Below are 17,856 nucleotides of genomic sequence, written 5' to 3' on the forward strand. Positions count from 1 at the left end.
CTATACTTACTTTTTTCTTCAACCATGTGCTTTTTTAACAGCTGTTACTCTCTATTTCAAGAGGCTGATGTATGGGGAGCCTCAATATTTACTTGTCAAAAGAATAAATGACTAGATGTTTCTACCTAGTTTTTAAGAAATTACAGAAGAATTTCACACTAAGAGTTAGAGTCTGGCTCAGCACTACTCTTTCAATCTAGAAAATGTAAGATCAAGTTCAAGCTCTAGTACTTTTAAAAAATACATTGTGGTTTTCGGTTTCGAATTCATGATTACTCAGTCCAGCACTGGTGGGTCATTGCCTATAAACCTCAGCTACTCAGGAGGCTGAGATGTGGTGAACTGTGTTTTGAGGCTAGCCTGGGCAGAAATGTTCATTTAACTGTATCTCCAAAGTAACAAGCAAAAAGCAGAGCTGGAGTCAAAGCTCAAGTGGTAGAGCACCAGCCTAAGAATGAAAGGCCATGTGTTCAAATTCCATAATGCTCCCTACCTCAAGATTGTTAGCTCACAGACAGATTAATTGCTTCAGTACTTCATCCACTTGTCTTACGTTCAGAAACCCAGGAACTTGGTGTGAGTTTGTCTTTAGCCTCTGCATTGTCTGTCTTTAATATAGTTACACACACACACACACACACACACGCAAATTGGAAGAAGATCCCTGTTACTGATGCTCTGACTCATGGATTTCCTGAAACTGGCCTTGAAAAAGGTATAAGGAATAACACAGTCTGGAAGGTTGACAAGTACACTGTCTGGCAGAAAAAAGCACAATGTATAGGACATGGGCTTTGATGTTAACCTGGCTTTAGAAATCCAGTTTGTAATTTACTAGCTATGCAACATTGAGCAGATTAAGCTTGTAGCATAACAACTATATTCTAGTTGTTCTTAGGCAATTACCATTTGTGAAGACGTCATCTGCTTCTCAGAAAGATTCCTATTTGCCTGCTTTAATGGAATTACTCATGCACTAGCCCATGGCCTCCTTTTCCATTTTTGAAATGTGCCTGCTTTATCTTCAGACATCAGATTCTGCCATCTGATAGCATGTGACTATCGAGAAATGAGATTATTCATCTTACTTCTTTAATTTATCCTGTTTTTCTAGTTTGAGATTGTATCTCAATTAACTATATTCTTAGTTACTGATTGACTTAATGGAATCTAGCTTCATTGAAATAATTTGTGAATTTTGGCTACCTCTAATGTCTATTTGGACCACAGTAGCTTGTCAAATTGCCCTGATATTTTTATTGCCTCTTCCAGAACCAATGAAGCTTACAACCAATGGTCACTTCAAAAATACATCAGCTATTTTAGTCTCTCAGTAGTTACCCAAATGTAACTCATATTTCCTTGAGCAGCCAAGCCTGTGTGTTTTGTACCTGGCAACACATATTTATGGAATGCTACACAGAATTGTCCAAATCACAAGCATCTAAAAGAAGGTCATTTATAAACCAAGGCCCAGAGCCAGAAATGAGTATTTGAGAAAGACTTTGGTAAGGCCAATTCTAGTTTTTCCAGTGCTCAAATTCCATCATAATACAAGATAACTTCTTGTTAACATGTCTGCTTACAAATCTTTACATGGTCCTCTGAGGTCCTTCCAAAGACCCAAGTTCATTCTCATGTTCATACATTGTTAAGTCAAAAATTCAGAAGCTATTTCTTAAAGTCCTCTAATCAATAAGCAACAATGACATTTGCATATTTATGTAGGACTTCATAGTTTAGAAGTGATTTTATAAATTCTCAATTCTTTCATTAGATTTGACTTTTAGAATAAAGGATCTCACATGAGAATAATGATTCTCTAGTTGGTTATTTTTGTCATCTTGATATGTTTCTTCTTCTAAGGTATTAATTTACTTCATTCATTCAGTTCATTAATTTAACTAATATTTATTGACTTTTCTTCTAGCATGAGCTAGAAATTTTGAATATATGAATATTCATAGTTCTTGCACAGAAATCATGGAAAAAGATTAAACCAGTAAATGTACTCTTTTTACCCTAATATAGATTTTTTTTTCCCAGTCCTGGGGCTTGAACTCTATTAGAGCCTTGGTACTGTCCCTGAGCTTTTGTGCTCAAGACTAGCACTCCACCACTTGAGCCACAGTTCCTCTTCCAGCTTTTTGGTGTTTAACTGGAGATAAGTGTGTCACAACTTTCTTATCTGGGCTGGCTTAGAACTGTGATCCTCAGATCTCAGTCTGTTGGGTAGCTAGGTATTACAGGCAGGAGCTAACATTACCTAGCTTAATATAGATGTATATAAAGAGCTAATAGAATACATCAGGGGAGGTTAATTCTAGTCTAGGCTTTATGGTGACTTAGACTTCAAAGAAGAGGTAATTATACAAAAACAAACAAACCAGCCAGCACCAGTGTCTCAGGCCTATAATCCTACTCAGCAGGCTTATAGTTCAAAGTTAGTCTGGATAGGCAAGTCCTTAAGACTCTTATCCTCAATTAATCACAGAAAAAAGCTGGAAGTGGTGTTGTGGCTCAAGTGGTAGGGTGCTAGCCTTGAGCAAAAGAACTTAGGGACAGAGCCCAGGCCCACAGTTCAAGCCCCAAGACTGGCAACCCCCCCCCCAAAAAAACAACAACCACACCAAAGCAAACGAACAAAACAATAAAGTTCTGAAGCAAAATATGATTAAGTTCATTTAAATACACCATATTATAGATTGATTTTTTTCCCCTCCTTGGGCATGTGGGAGGAACAGTTGTGAAATCTAACAAACAAAATACAGCGTCACAACTTCAAAGAGGTTGGAGAACATTGTCCTAATACCCTACAAGTTTAACCACTGGATTTCTAAGCTCTTGCTATGTATAGTTTCTAGGCAATGAATACTGGCTGAATCTTTCATCAGGGAATCACAACTAAAGGGTTTTAAAGCAAAATAAAGTTACTTATCTTTATTTTAATAATCATGATAAGATGACTACATGTCATCAGATCCCACATGTCTATCTCCCTTCCATAAATAGTGATACTTTACTTGAATGATATTGGGCAAAAACTTTTGATTTTCACATATATTACAGTAAAAACAATAGTGATTTTCTATTTGGTACCAAATATTGTGTGTATTTTAAAAGGACATTTTTAAGCATTATAACATATTAAATAGCTCTATTTGAATTCTTTTTTAAAAGCAACTACAACAGAAAAAAGAACCAATAGAACTTCCTCTATAACTAATATTGACTCAATTTTATAGGGTCTCAACCTTATATGCCTCTGTTTACTCATGACATAGATCCAGGTTATTGGTTCATTTAGATTTACTTCTAGTCTTCATAGTTCAGACTATACAGTCAGCCTAACTTTTGGCCTCTCAGGTGACTTGACTCACAAGTGTTATAGAAAAGGCCACAGCAGTGCTGGAATGTTGCGAAAGAAACCCATGTGCTGGCCCACAGCCCAGTAAACTAGAGTCCCTCTGCAAAAGAGAGTTTCCACTGGCTACACTTGGGAATTTATCCATGGTATTGTCTTTGTCTCAGACCATCTGGATGTCAAAAGTGCTAATAAGCAACTGACTCACTGGGTGAATAAATTAAATGTGCTGATTCTCTTCTGGAAGGCTCTGCAATGAAAGCGATATTTATATTGGCAATAATGCAAATGAGAAATTTCTTAAGTTTTGAGATCATGGAAGTCTAGTTGTAAAATGCCATATTAATAGCAGAATAAATGCAGGAGATTCGTCACATTGGCTTTGGGTTGTTTTTTTTTTTTTGAATTTTTGTATAAGATGAAATAATCCATATGTCGATTTTGTCTAATAATGTCTTGCTAGATCTCTTTTAAAAGTAGCAGGCATTGGGGCTGGGGATATGGCCTAGTGGCAAGAGAGCTTGCCTTGTATACATGAGGCCCTGGGTTCAATTCCCCAGCACCACATATACAGGAAATGGCCAGAAGTGGCGCTGTGGCTCAAGTGGCAGAGTGCTAGCCTTGAGCAAAAGGAAGCCAGGTACAGTGCTCAGGCCCTAAGTTCAAGGCCCAGGACTGGCCAAAAAAAAAAAAAGTAGCAAGCATGGGTGTTGAAGACATGGCTCAGGAGGTAGAGCACCTGTCAGTGAGTGAAAGCATCAGTCCTAGTCTCAGACAAAAAAAAGTAGCAAATGTGAATTTCTTCTTAAGAGTATCTAAGTATTTCATGACTCTTACTGTGACAATTACTGGGAAAATTTTATGAGAATTGGCAGTTCCCTGAGTGTTACCAAGATCATTTGATATTTGATTACCAGGCTAATGTCAGAGGACAGCAGCTTTTAGTCTTCTCAAATGATAACAGTATACACGAAAATGACATTTATCTTTATGATGACTGTATGTGTATCCTGTTATTATTCCTTATAATTTTCTTCTACTTGCTCTATATTTTCTGAGATGAAAAATTAATGTATTAATTATTCATTTATTTGAGACATGAAATCCAGGTTAGCATTGACTTTTTGATCCTCCTGACTCAGTCTTTGAAGTGTTGATTTATTTTTATACAGAAATAGGTAATGGAAATATCATGTTTGTGGATAGCATTTATGAATTCACTCGTTTCATTTCAAAATTGTATTTCACTTTATTATTAGAAAAAAGCATTAATTTCAACTTTGAGATCCCATAAAATTATCTTAAAATAGTAATGTTGGTAATGAATTTGTTCCTGGATGACACCTTTTTCCATCTTTAGGTAAAATCTATGTTTCTATAAGTAATTATTTTTTTATTACTTTGCTTTCATTTTCCTTTTGAATTTTTTGACAACTTCATACCTTAGGAAAACTATTCCAAGTGCTTCTACTTAAAGGGAAACACATATCGCTCACATTTCATTTAAACTTTTGGTTAGGGAATTATTATAACGTCACATTTCTCTATCATACCTGATGGTTCTCTGTGACCTGGAGAAACATAATTGATAAGCTTACCAAGTGCTTTTTATGTGCTACCATTGTAAACATTTTCTATTTAGTAACTATCTAATGATCATATTAACCCTATGAAGTTGAGTCAAGTCATCAAATCAACCTAATTTGGTAGGTATCCTCTTGAAATTCATATTTAACTTAAGAAATCATTTATAAACTTCTTACAGAATGTTTGCTAAGCAGTAGATACTCTAGATAGAAAAATATTAAAGAGTTAGTACTTTCTTTGACTTTTAGTTCAGGGTGGAGCAGTTGATAGCTCAATTGCAGTTGTTTTGCTGGACACTGTTTAATAGATAGAACAGGGTAATAAGACCTTAGGCACACATACTAATGTGGAATTTGGTATTAAGAACTTTTCTTTTTTGAGATTTTAATATTCTAACAAAAGATCAGAAACAGTTTGCATTCCTGTGAACTAGCAGTGATATTCACTTATACTTTTACCTTAAGGCTATATTAACTCTCCTGCCCTCTGTTATAATGTACTCCAAAGAGATTTGTCCTTTCTGGACAGCCCACTGATAGATTACACTGATGATGTCAGATTGTTCAAGATAAGCAAGAAAAGGCTAGTATGCCAATGGCTTTAGTTAGCATGGTGAGCCACAGGGTTGAGAAATCTTACGAAGATTAAGGAATTTGACACTTGTATGAAATTATATGGACCAAGTGGTGCAGATCTTATGTTGTTGGAGGAAAGAAAAATGCAGTGTTTTAGGACAAGTTCCACTGGAAGACTAACAATACAGACCCCTGTGATTCTGGATCAAAGTCTTGTTATTTGTCTCAGAATTAAGTGTCTTTTGAGAAAAAAACAAAAACCTCTTGGTGAGTTGTTAGGACTAGTAGAAGCAGAATATTTTTTCCACGTGGTACTAGGTGAACATGGGTCTATAATTGCAAATCACAAAACTGAGACCTACTGGATATGTGAAATTGCAAAGTTGCATAGACTCAGCACTAGTCCATTATTATATGGAAACAATGTGTCTGGGGTTGGGAATCAGTAGGACACAGACTGTAGTAAATGTATGAACAAATAGAGTAGACTGACATGTCCCTCACAACAATTATCAAGCACTTTTCCCACTCTTAGTACTGTGGCCATATGGGGCACCCTGCCAGACCAAGTAGAAAGGGAAAACATACTTTTGGTCTTTGAGTAGGTCTGTTCTATAATGGTTGCATTTAAGAGTGGAATTTTTCCCAATCAGTTGAGCTGTGAACAAGGTACCTAGCCATCAACTTTTTATGGAAAGAGCATTCATACATGAGAAATGGCCAGGTGTCTGGCTATCTTCTTAGGGACATATAATGAAAAGAATTGGAAGACTGGAGATAAGAAGTTCTGTGGTAGAAGCATAAAGATGAATGGAACAATTTTGTGTTACACATTATGGCTCAACAGAAACCATCTGTCACAAAAGAGGCAATGAATAATCAAGTATATAGAAAAATAGAAATAACAGATAAATGCCAGCCAGCCTTTGTCATTGGCTATCCTGCAACTTCCATATGGGTGCATTAACAAAGCGGTATTTTGGCAGAGACAGGCTATGCCAAAACCCAGTAGAATGAACTTCTCATCACAATGGCTGAGCTAGCTTTTGATGTTTCTGAATGTCCAACCTTTCCAACAGAGGCCAATGCTGATATCACTCTGTGTGTGTGTGTGTGTGTGTGTGTGTGTGTGTGTGTGTGTGTGTGTGTATTTGTATTTTTGTATGCTGGTTCTGGGGCTTGAACTTGGGGTCTGACTGCTGTCCCTGAGATTTTTGCTCAAGGCCAGAACTCTACCACTTAAACCACACTCCCTGCTTTTTCATGATAAACTAGAGATAAGAGTTTCACAGACTTCTTATCAGGGCTGGCTTTGAACTGCAATCCTCAGATCTCGGACTCCTGAGCAGCTAGGTTTACAGGCATTAGCCACCAGCATCTAGCTGTCACTATTTTGTAGTGAGATCACTGTCACTTGATGGTAACTCAACTACAAGAACTACTGTAACTGCATAAGCTCATGCAAAACTTCCTGACTTGAAAAGGGTGTGATTGCTAAGGGTGAAGGCCCATAGGAATGAAGATTTGTATCACATCTCAAGGTAACCCACAAAGACTTGTTAAGGAGACAGATGAGGTTTTAGAGTAATTAGAGTGGAAAACAGAAGTGGGAGAGGATGAATACCAGCTGTAGTCCTAAGCACACTGCAGCATTATGGTCTATGTTCATCTCATTAACCCCTCTTCTAAGATTTCTCTCTGCATAAAATAGCAGACAATCTAGATCAGATCTAGAACAAGAGGCAGTCTGTAGCAACCATGAAAATGTGCTGCTAAAATTTCTGCTTTGGAAGCATAACTGACCATTGGGCCCTTGCCTTCTACCTGTTTTCCTATTTTTCTTTTTTGAACTAGTACTGGGCCTTGAACTCAGGGCCAAGGTGCTGTCCCTTACCTTTTTTGATCAAGTTTGGTGCTGTCCCACTTAAGCCATACCTTGTGGGTTTTTGTTTGTTTGTTTTGCTGGTTAATTGGAGATAAGAACCTCACAGATTTTTCTGTCTGGACTGGCTTGGAACTGCAAACCTCAGATCTCAGCCATCTGAATAACTAGACTTACAGGTGTTTGTGATGGGCACCCTGCTCGTCTACCGTTTTTGCACTATCCTTAGGCTTTTCTTATTCAATGACTGTGGAAGTACCAATATAGGCCTATTACTATTCAACAAAGACTCCTGTAACAGATGACTCTGACCTAAGGACTCTGCAGTGGACTGATTGAATGTTCCTTACAACTATTTTGTAGTCTAAGACTCTTTCTATCTAATTCTTCCTCCGCTTTCACTAGTGTTAGACTTGCATCATAGTCTGAAGCCTTTTCTGCCTTTTCTCTAGCTTCCCTTCAGCCTTCACAGCATTCCCTTCAATCAATCTCTTGCATGTCTAATTCTGCCTCAAAATCTGCTTCTCAGAGGAAACAAGCACTTCTTAATGCCACTGGGGAAATGAGACTTTAGCTAACAAGAAAATGGTAAGAATATGAAGTAGGAAGAAGTTAGACTTAGACTCTGTCTTGCTGTAGTGGATCTCTAGAAATTTCTTGTGCAATGTTGACATGACTTTCTGTGAATAACAATTAAAACTTTCTGGTAGTTTTGCTAACCTAAATAGAAAGCTGTACTCTGTTGTACAGTTAGGCATTCTACAAATTTATTACTTAGCATTTGAATAAAGCTATTTTGACTACTAGAAAACTGCTCAAAAGGGTGTGTCCTAAGGGATAAAAACGACAATCGTGATCCATATAAATAAAGCATCTTGTTACTGCCTCACCAATTGTGCAAACCAAACATTAGAAATCTTGTTTAGTCTTCTAATGTCATCTTTGCTATTGATGTTTGAGCATGCCTAGAGTTACTTTACCTACTCAACTAGAAAACTGGCATAAAATATTTAATCTCTAGAGCTACAGAAAGTCATTTTCTCAGATGTCTTTTATTATTCACACTTCTAGTGCGATTAGAAATATCACTTAAGACTTGGGCTCAGAAGTTCTCCATTCAGCTCTACAATGTGTAACAAACCTCAATGGTTCCTACTGCCTTACTGAGTTTTGGTTAGTTTATAGTCGGTTACAAAGTCCGGGTGCAGCAGAACATGTAAGAAGGCTTTATAAATTATAAAATGTCATATAGGTAGGAATTTTTGTGACAGTGATGATAATTAGAGATCTTCTTTTGAACAGCTTGTGATATATGACAGAAATGTATAGTTAAGGAGAATCAGGAAGTTAATTTGGTTCATTGTTTTAGTCTCCTAGGGTTGCCATACCAGAATTTACAGAACAGGTGGTTTAAATAACACAAATTATGTTTCCTACAGTTCTATAGGGCTGGAAGTTCAAGATAAAGGTGTTCACAAGATTGGCTTTTCTGAAGCTTGAGGCTTCCATAGTTAGAGAATGGCTGCCTTTACACTATGTTCTCAACATGGCCTTTTATCTGGGTGTGTGCACGTCTGGTGTCTCTTCCTCTTATAAAGACATCAGTCATACTGCATAGGGTCCCACCCTTATGGTCAACCTCATTTAACCTTAATCACCTCTTTAAAGGCCTTATTTCAAAATACATTCACATTGAAGTATAGAGCTTCAATGTATAGTTTTTTGAGGAACAATTCAGTCCATGACACTCATCATTAAGTATGTTCTTAAGCACATTCTTGGGTCTAGTAAAAACTTATGGTCTATTTTAGGTTCCTGTAGTTCCTAGAATTCCTGTGTCAAGGATAGTTGAGATGCATGGCACAAATAAAGATTCCTCAGTCCCATCTTCAGTTTACTAAATCAGAATCTTTGGGGTTGGAGTTTAGTAAATTGTACTTTTACAATCAGAGTAAAGGTTATCTGGATGATTCTTGTGTACCAAAATTTAGCAAACACTGAGCTGGGAATATGGCCTAGTGGTAGAGTCCTTGCCTTGCATACATGATCCTGGGTTCGATTCCTTAGCACCACATATATAGAAAAGGCCAAGTGGCGCTATGTCTCAAGTGGTAGAGGGCTAGCCTTGAGCAAAATGAAGCCAGGAACAGTGCTCAGGCTCTGACTTCAAGCCCCAGAACTGGCAAAAAAAAAAAAAAAAAAAAAAAAGCAATTACTGATCCATTGAAAACAACTTAGGAGCTCTGAAGTCATAGAATCTGGGTTCAAACTTGGATCCCTCTATTATTAGATGTATGGTGGACTCAATTTCCTCATTTATAAAATGAATATTGTCATTACTACTTGCATATTTACTATGCAAATTAGAGTTGGAGGATCAGAAAGCCCACTATTGTGTGGTTACTTTATATTTTTTTCACAATTCTTCAACTTTGTTATGATGAAACAATGGCTCCATGGTCATATTCGTGCATTTTTTTCTTCCAATAGCATCTTCTTTTATTCCTTAATGTGTTTTATCAAAGAGAAGATTCTCTTTGCACAGCTCAGATTTTCTGTGCCAAAGAAACATGAGATAGGTCATGATTTAGGGACCAGTAGGGTACAGAGTATGAAGCTAACAATTTTCTCCATTCTTACATTTCAGTAAATAAGGTATAGCCTTTAGTTCTTATTATGTACATGTGGCTGGAAAAACTGTCTGCAATTCAACTCTTAAAGAATAAAGTGCCTAAGAGAGACTGATGAAGGAATTTTGATTGTTAGAGAAACTTGGAGCCCACAGTTTATTTTGAAACTATTTTTAGTAAAGATTTAGTCAGGTTCATTCCTATGAAGGTTTGGAAATGTCTGGTCTATTTTATAGCACAATAAAAACTCATGGTTTCCTGGTTGGCTGGTATTTGTTTAAAGAGAGTGGATTGCTGGTCCCTACAACATTTGAGAGGTTATAATGAGGGGAAATCTGATGTAAACCTTTTCACCTGTAAAAAGGAGTTTCATGAAGGAATAAAACCAGCCATGCCCAGGAAATCTGCTGGTTAAAGAGTTTACATTTGTCTCAAGTCTTGTTCATATTAGAGTAGATGATCCTTTCAAATATGGTTACACATCCACAGAATATAGTCTTGAATCCTTAAATTTATATAAAGGTTCTTGTTATTTTTCACAGTTTGCTCTTACATTTAATATAGTTACCAAAGTACCAAACCTTGCTAGAAGAGTTGTCACTGGGAAGAGTCCAAGCATAATTCTAGTGGAGATTGATGTTAGGTTAAAACTGAAACCTTACAGCTAATCTTGGTTATTTAGCAGGAAAATGACATAAAAGATTTCTGGTTTGGTCTGAATTATCTGAACAAACATTTAAAAATTCTCTAGTTGTATAAATATTTTGCTTTTAATTTAGCAGATATAGTTGGATGTTTACTAACCCTAAATCTAGTGAAAATAAAGTGCTTTTAAACAAAGAATATCAACATATCCACTTAAATGATTTTACTATCTGAACTTTCTTTTTTGAAGGGAGACGTCTCATTGACTTCAAATGGGTATAAGAAAACTCAGACTCAGATTGCACTATTCGTCAAAGCTGGAAAACTGTCCAGTTAAAAGAATTTCTCAGAGCCACGTAGGAATTTGCAATATCACTGCCATATCTGTATATCACTGCCATGCACGTCAGTACTGAAGCTTGAATGCAGGGCCTGGGCACCAACCATGAGCTTTTTTTTCCCTCAAGGCCAGTGTTCTACCATCTGAGCCACAGTTCCACTTTCAGCTTTTTGTGGATAATTAGAGATAAGAGTCTCACAGACTTTTCCTGCCTGGGCTGGCTTCAAACTGAGATCCTCAGATCTCAGCCACTTGAGTCACTAGGATTACAGGTGTGAGCCACCAGTGCCTCATGTTTTCTGTTTCTTAATTGTATAGTAAGTATAAATACAAGTAAACACTAGTTCCTAAAAAATGTAGTAAAGAGGGGCTGGGGATATGGCCTAGTGGCAAGAGTGCTTGCCTCATATACATGAGGCCCTGGGTTCAATTCCCCAGCACCACATATACAGAAAATGGCCAGAAGTGGCGCTGTGGCTCAAGTGGCAGAGTGCCTAGCCTTGAGCAAAAAGAAGCCAGGGACAGTGCTCAGGCCCTGAGTCCAAGCCCCAGGACTGGCCAAAAAATAAAAAAATAAAATGTAGCAAAGATAGTAGCTATATCATTAGGTAAACCTGTTATTTAAAACTTATTTTTCTTTTTACACAGCCTCATTCATATCAGGCAATGGCTCTACTATTGAGCTACATCTCCAGTCCTTATTTTCTTGACAGTGAAGCTGCCCAAGTTGGTCTAGACTTTTGATTTTCCTGCTTCAGCTTCTAGAGTGGCTAGGTTTATAAATATGCGCCATCATGCCTAACAAATATATTTTTCTATTCAGGAGAAAAATGTGTGTGTTTATATGTGTGTGTGTGTGCATGCACACATGCTTTGCATTGTATCAGTAAGCCACTTAAATGGTGCTTTTTAAAGCTAAAACTAATAAAATAAACTAAAGGTAATGCTTTCTCTTGGCCACCTTTCCAGAATTAAACCTTCTTTTGGTAATTAATGTCAAAAGTATCCATCTAGTTGTCAATATACTGCAATCTGGCCTCTGAGGTTATGGCAGCAATTTCACACAAGGTCAACAAAGACTTCCTGTGGATACGTTCCTGTCCTCATCTTTGTAGAATACTGTATTTTGTGTTTTTATCCTTGAAACTTTCCTCATTTTTGATTTGTGACATGCTTGTTGGTTCTCTTTTCTCTCTTTGCTACTTCCTCTGTAGTCATCCCGAGAATCCTTTTACCCATTGTCCCTTACTTGGTCTTTTTCAAAGTTGGTAACTGTTCCCCTTTGCTTCTCATATTATATACTCTTGTAGAAGGTATCTCCTTTTCTCCATGGGTTCTGCTTCTATGCACTCAAAAATTCCAATATCTATCTCCTGCCCAGATTGCTTTCTTGGGCTTCAGATTCATATATCTTTAGCAGCAGGGAACATCTTCACTTAGAATCAACTACTCAAAATGAAACTATAATCTTTATTCTCAACTACTCCTCTAGTACTTTCATACCTTGATGATTTCAAGGTATCCGAGTCACATAAGCTAGAGCAGAGGAACTTATTCACAATCCCATGTCAACCCACTGTAAATGATCAGAAAGTTCTGTGGTTATCTATTAATTAAATCCCTCCTTTCCAAATCTAATGTCATTATTTTATACAATGTTATCTTTCATTAGGCTTATAATGGTTTCTTAAATGATTTTCCTAGACTTTGGCTCATACCTTCCTTTTATTTTGGTGGGTGTCTGAACTCAGGGCCTGGGCATTATCCCCGGGCTTTTTCACTCAAGGCTAGCGTCTACCACTTGAGCCACATCTCCACTCCTGGATTTTTTTTTTTTTTTTTGAGTCTCATGGACTTTCCTGCTTAGTTTCACTTCAAACTGCGATCCTCAGATCTCAGCTTCCTGAATAGCTAGGATTATAGGTGTGAGCCACTGGCAGCTGGCAGAGCCCTGATTTTTGAAATGCAGTAAAAAAATCAACTGTGATTCTCCTTAGCTTTAAAATCATTTTACAGTTCCTTATTGCTCACAGAATCTAGCTGTCTATACTTCCCAGAATGATTTATAAGGCGTCCTATAACTTGGCTTCCCCATGTATATGCAGCCTTACATTGTCAGACCCATTATCCCTCTATCCTAAACCATATCAACCTAGTTACAGTACCAGAAATGCCTGTGATGTTTCTGTGGCTTTGCACATATTGCTCTCTGGATGCTTTATTTACCTTCTTGTTGCCCACCTGGGAAAACCTTGTTTATTCATCTATAACTAGGCCAGGCTCTCTTCCTCTGTTACTTCTTCTTGTACTACCAATGTCCTTGCTGAGATCTCTGAGCATTTTATACTTAGTGAAAATTCTCAGAGCTTCTATCCTACTGTGTGTGTGGGGCTTAGTAACATACAGTGTACTGTATTTTAGTTATTTTCTACCAAACAGAAACCAATGGTTATACCTTATTCACATTTATAGCTTTAGTATCTAAGTGGGGCCTGGTACAAGATAAATGAATAAATAATTTTTTGCAAAACATAAATGTTTCCTTGTTTTAACAGTGTTTAATGCTGTTATGGGTGAAATTGATTTTTGAGGCCTGAATTTTTCCTGTTCCACCCTTTTTATTACATAGAGGCCCTAAATCAATTTTTTAAAAATTTAATTGTTATTATAATTTAATTTTTATTGTAAAGGTGATGCACAAAGGGGTTACAATTTCTAAATCAATTTTTGGGCTAAGTTCTGAGATATACAAAGCTAATAATAATAACACATAGTCATTAAAAATAAAGCAATTGGCATTTACAGTAATTAGAGCCATTAAAGCCCCTGCATCATTTACTTTGTTATAAAAGAGAGCTGTTATCTGTTTCCAGTGTTAGGAAGGCAAAGGCTTAGTGGAATCAAATAACAATGAGAGTAGCTTGAGAGAGAATTGAATAGGTAGCATAACCTGGAAGTCATGGTAAAATCTAGGATCAGTAGAATTCTGGAAATCCATAGGGAATTAAAAAAAGACCAGGGTAGATGCAAGAAAAATGAACCAACATATATTTAGTGAACATGTACTCATTGTGAGTTACCTTACATATGCCACTTTATTTAAGCCATAATAATAACCCTGAGAGCTGGAAGATGTTATCTTCATTTCATAAAGGAGGTAGGTAATGTAAGACATCAATAACCTGGAAGGTCAAGTAACTACAAAGTGGCAACCAGATCAGATTGATGCTAAAGTTTCCTTCCTTCACTGCATGCTGCTTTGCCTTTCCAATAAAATTCCCAGAGCATCTATGCTGCTGTGTGCAGCTTAGTAACACAAAGATACATTATTTGCGTCTATTGCAATGATCAGAGTAGGTGGTTCATGTAGCAGTTGAGAATAATGCAGCTATAATTTTATTCCAATTGCATTATATGAAAATAATGAATAGTTTACTTTTGTTGATAATGCTAGATAATAAATTGAGCTTCTCTTGCAAAAAGGAATGAATATAATTTCAAGTAGGTTTAATGGAGAAGGCATACTTCTAAATTTTTCTGTGGTGTGTCCCATTGCTGGTTTCTTTTAGAATCTAGAAATGCCTGCTGCCTGGGGTAAAATGAAGTCTGCTCTTGCTGCCTCCTGTAGATTGCTTGGCCTGGCAGTTTGTCACTCTCCTGGGCAAGTATCCAGCTTGTGGTAGTGAGGTGGTTTTGTGGCAGAACTCCACAATTAACCACAAGTTCAGTGTCAACGGTAGGCTGCCACCGTCGTGGCTGTGATCCTTCAGATCTGCTGGGATAGCCAGAGCTGAAGAAACTACTGCTTGTCTAAGGAGGGAACAGGAAAACTTGGAAAGAGTCTACATTGCTGTTTATTGTTCAAGGTTCAGGTTTTAGGTTTAAACAAAAAAAATCTAGGAAATTTCAGATTAATAAATAGTCAGGGATTTAAGACAACTTGAAAATACCAGTTGTTATATTTTAAAAATATAGTAGTGAATTTGTGACAGAGATATAATTGTTGCTCTTTGAAGACTAGAAAATGAAAAAGGGGCTTCAAGTACTAGAATGTACTCTTTTATAGCAAAGAAATTCAGTTATCCTTACTTTAATTAAAACAAAATCTTATACATTTCTTAAACACTTACTTTATGCTTGAAATTAAATACAACGTAAACATGGGTATGTATATGTAAACATTTTGCTGACTTTGTGAAAGTAGGTTTTAAAGTATTTCTTTCTGGGAGCTGGTGGCTAATGCCTATAAACCTAACTACTCAGGAGGCTGAGATATAAGGATAATGGTTCCAAGCCAACCTGAGCAGGAAAGTCTATGAGACTCTTAACTTTAATTAACCAACAGAAAACTGGAACAGTGCTAGCCTTGAGCAAAAAAAAGCTCAGGGACAGTGGCCAGGACTGGAGTTCAAGCCCCATGACTGACAAAAAAATCTTAACAACAATATGGAAACTTTTTATTAAATCACATTTTGAGGTTTTCTGTTACTACTCATTGACTGATAAAGCAAAAGAAAGACATACAAGTTAGACTTACTTAAATATTTTTGAGAAATACACATGAGAAACATATTGAGCTCTTGCTATAGGCAGAGTACTGTACTAGGCAGGAAGAGTGAACTAACGTGAAATAATACAGAATTATGTTAGAAAACTATATTTCACAGGTAGCCATTGTAAAACAAAACAACACCATTTCTTTAGTCCCCTCCTATCTAGTATTAGCTTTTGTTTTTCTCTTCCTTATACTTTAGAGCCGTAAGATGTTTAGTTAACCAAATATACCAGGATTCCATTCCTGTAGAGCTTTCAATATGCTTGTTTCCTTTGCTCCCTACTGTATTTATGTAACTTCTATTTATCTTTCAGTACTAAGCCCACATACAACATACTCTGTATTTCCCAGCACATTCCTCCTTATTCCCACCATGGTCTAGGTAGGTGCTCCTACCTCTGAGCTCTCCAGTACACTGAGATCACTTACTTCTCTATCTCAGCTACCATTACACTGGGTTTCAGTATTCCTTGTATGTCTCACTTTCCCCTAGACTGTGGAACCAACCAAACCTTCATTGTTGTATCTTTGTCATCTAGCATAGTGTCCAGCACAATTCCATGCATTTATTAAATGTTGAATAAATAAATGCATTCATTAAGGAAGAGAGGTTAATATTCATGGAGGAGCAGAGGAGAACAGAAGTAAAAGAAGAAGCCAGATAATCAAATTTAGGAACAAAAATAGAGAGTGTAGGAACATAAAGAGAAGATAGTCAAGGAGAGAACTTATAGAGGAGGAAGCAACTAGAATAAAATGAGACAGCCACAGAGTAAAGACATTCTGGAAGAAAATTGTTTTCTTTAGTATTCCTGAAGAAGTTGTAGCCTTTCTTGTATTCTGTTGTGCCTCTTTCATAGTTTATGTATATTATGCCCTATCTCTCAGATAAAGCTTCAGTTCAGAGAAAGTTCAAAAATATGCTAGGTAGAATCTAGCATCTTTAAATAGTGAGCACTCAATACATACTTAAACTAAAAGAGTAAGTAACTGGATGCCAGTGGCTCATGCTTATAATCCTAGCTACTCAGGAAGCTGAGATCTGAGGATTGAGGTTTGAAGTTAGCCTGGACAGAAAAGTCTGAGACTCTTATGTCTAATTAACTATCAAAAATCTGGAAGTGGAGCTGTGGTTCAAGTGGTAGAGTGCTAGCTGCCAGCTTTGACAAAAAAGCTCAGGGACACGGGCTGGGAATATGGCCAGAGTGCTTGCCTCGCATACATGAAGCCCTGGGTTCGATTCCCCAGTACCATATATATATAAAAAATTGCCAGAAGTGGCGCTGTGGCTCAAGTGGCAGAGTGCTAGCCTTGAGCAAAAAGAAGCCAGGGACAGTGCTCAGGCCCTGAGTCCAAGCCCCAGGACTGGCAAAAAAAAAAAAAAAAAAAAAAAAAAAAAAAAGCTCAGGGACAGAGACCACACCCTTCTCTCTCTCTCTCTCTCTCTCTCTCACACACACACATACACACACACAGAGCAAAAGTGAGATGCAGATTCTGAAATGGGAAATAACTAGAAAAAATAGATATTGTTAACATGCATAGGCACCAGAGTTACCACAGCACATTGAAAACAGGAGGATTCTTTCTATTCTAGAGAAAACTAGACTTTTTATTTTCCGATCAATTGTCAATTCTGTCATCCTTACTAGACTTTACAACATTTTCATGGAACTTAGTTGAATGTTACATGATTCTAGTATTAATAGCATGAGAATACTAGTATTCTCTGAATACCAATGCTAATAGCATTATTGCTAGTATTACTAATAGTATAACTTCAGCTTGAATTTAGGGCCTCATATTCTCATTTGGCTTGCTTGCTCACACCTGTCACTCTACAACTTGAGCCATACCTCCAGCTGGCTTTTTGCTGTTTAACCAGTGATTTTTCTGCCTGGGATGTCTTTGAAACTCAATTCTCTGATTTTAGTCTCCTAAGTAGCTAGGATTATAGGCATGAACCACCAGCTCTTGGCTTATATTTCTTTTGAAAAAAATGTTCAAAACCATGGCCTAAAAGATGAGAATGTAGAATGAGAATGGTGATGAAAGAGCTTTAAGAATTGCTATTATTCTTTTTTCTAGTTGCTCTTAACAAATATTTAGAGGTTGCTCTCTATACCATCGTGAGGATTCAAATCCTCATCCTGCTTGAGTTTTGGATTTTTATCTGACAAGCATTAATGGCCAGAATCCTAAACATTATCCTACTTTGTCCTATTCCTTCTTACACATATTCCTTTATAATAATTATAATATAGTTATCAAAGTTGTA

The sequence above is a fragment of the Perognathus longimembris genome, chromosome 13 (genome assembly GCF_023159225.1).
Source record: "Perognathus longimembris pacificus isolate PPM17 chromosome 13, ASM2315922v1, whole genome shotgun sequence".
Classification (NCBI taxonomy): domain Eukaryota; kingdom Metazoa; phylum Chordata; class Mammalia; order Rodentia; family Heteromyidae; genus Perognathus; species Perognathus longimembris.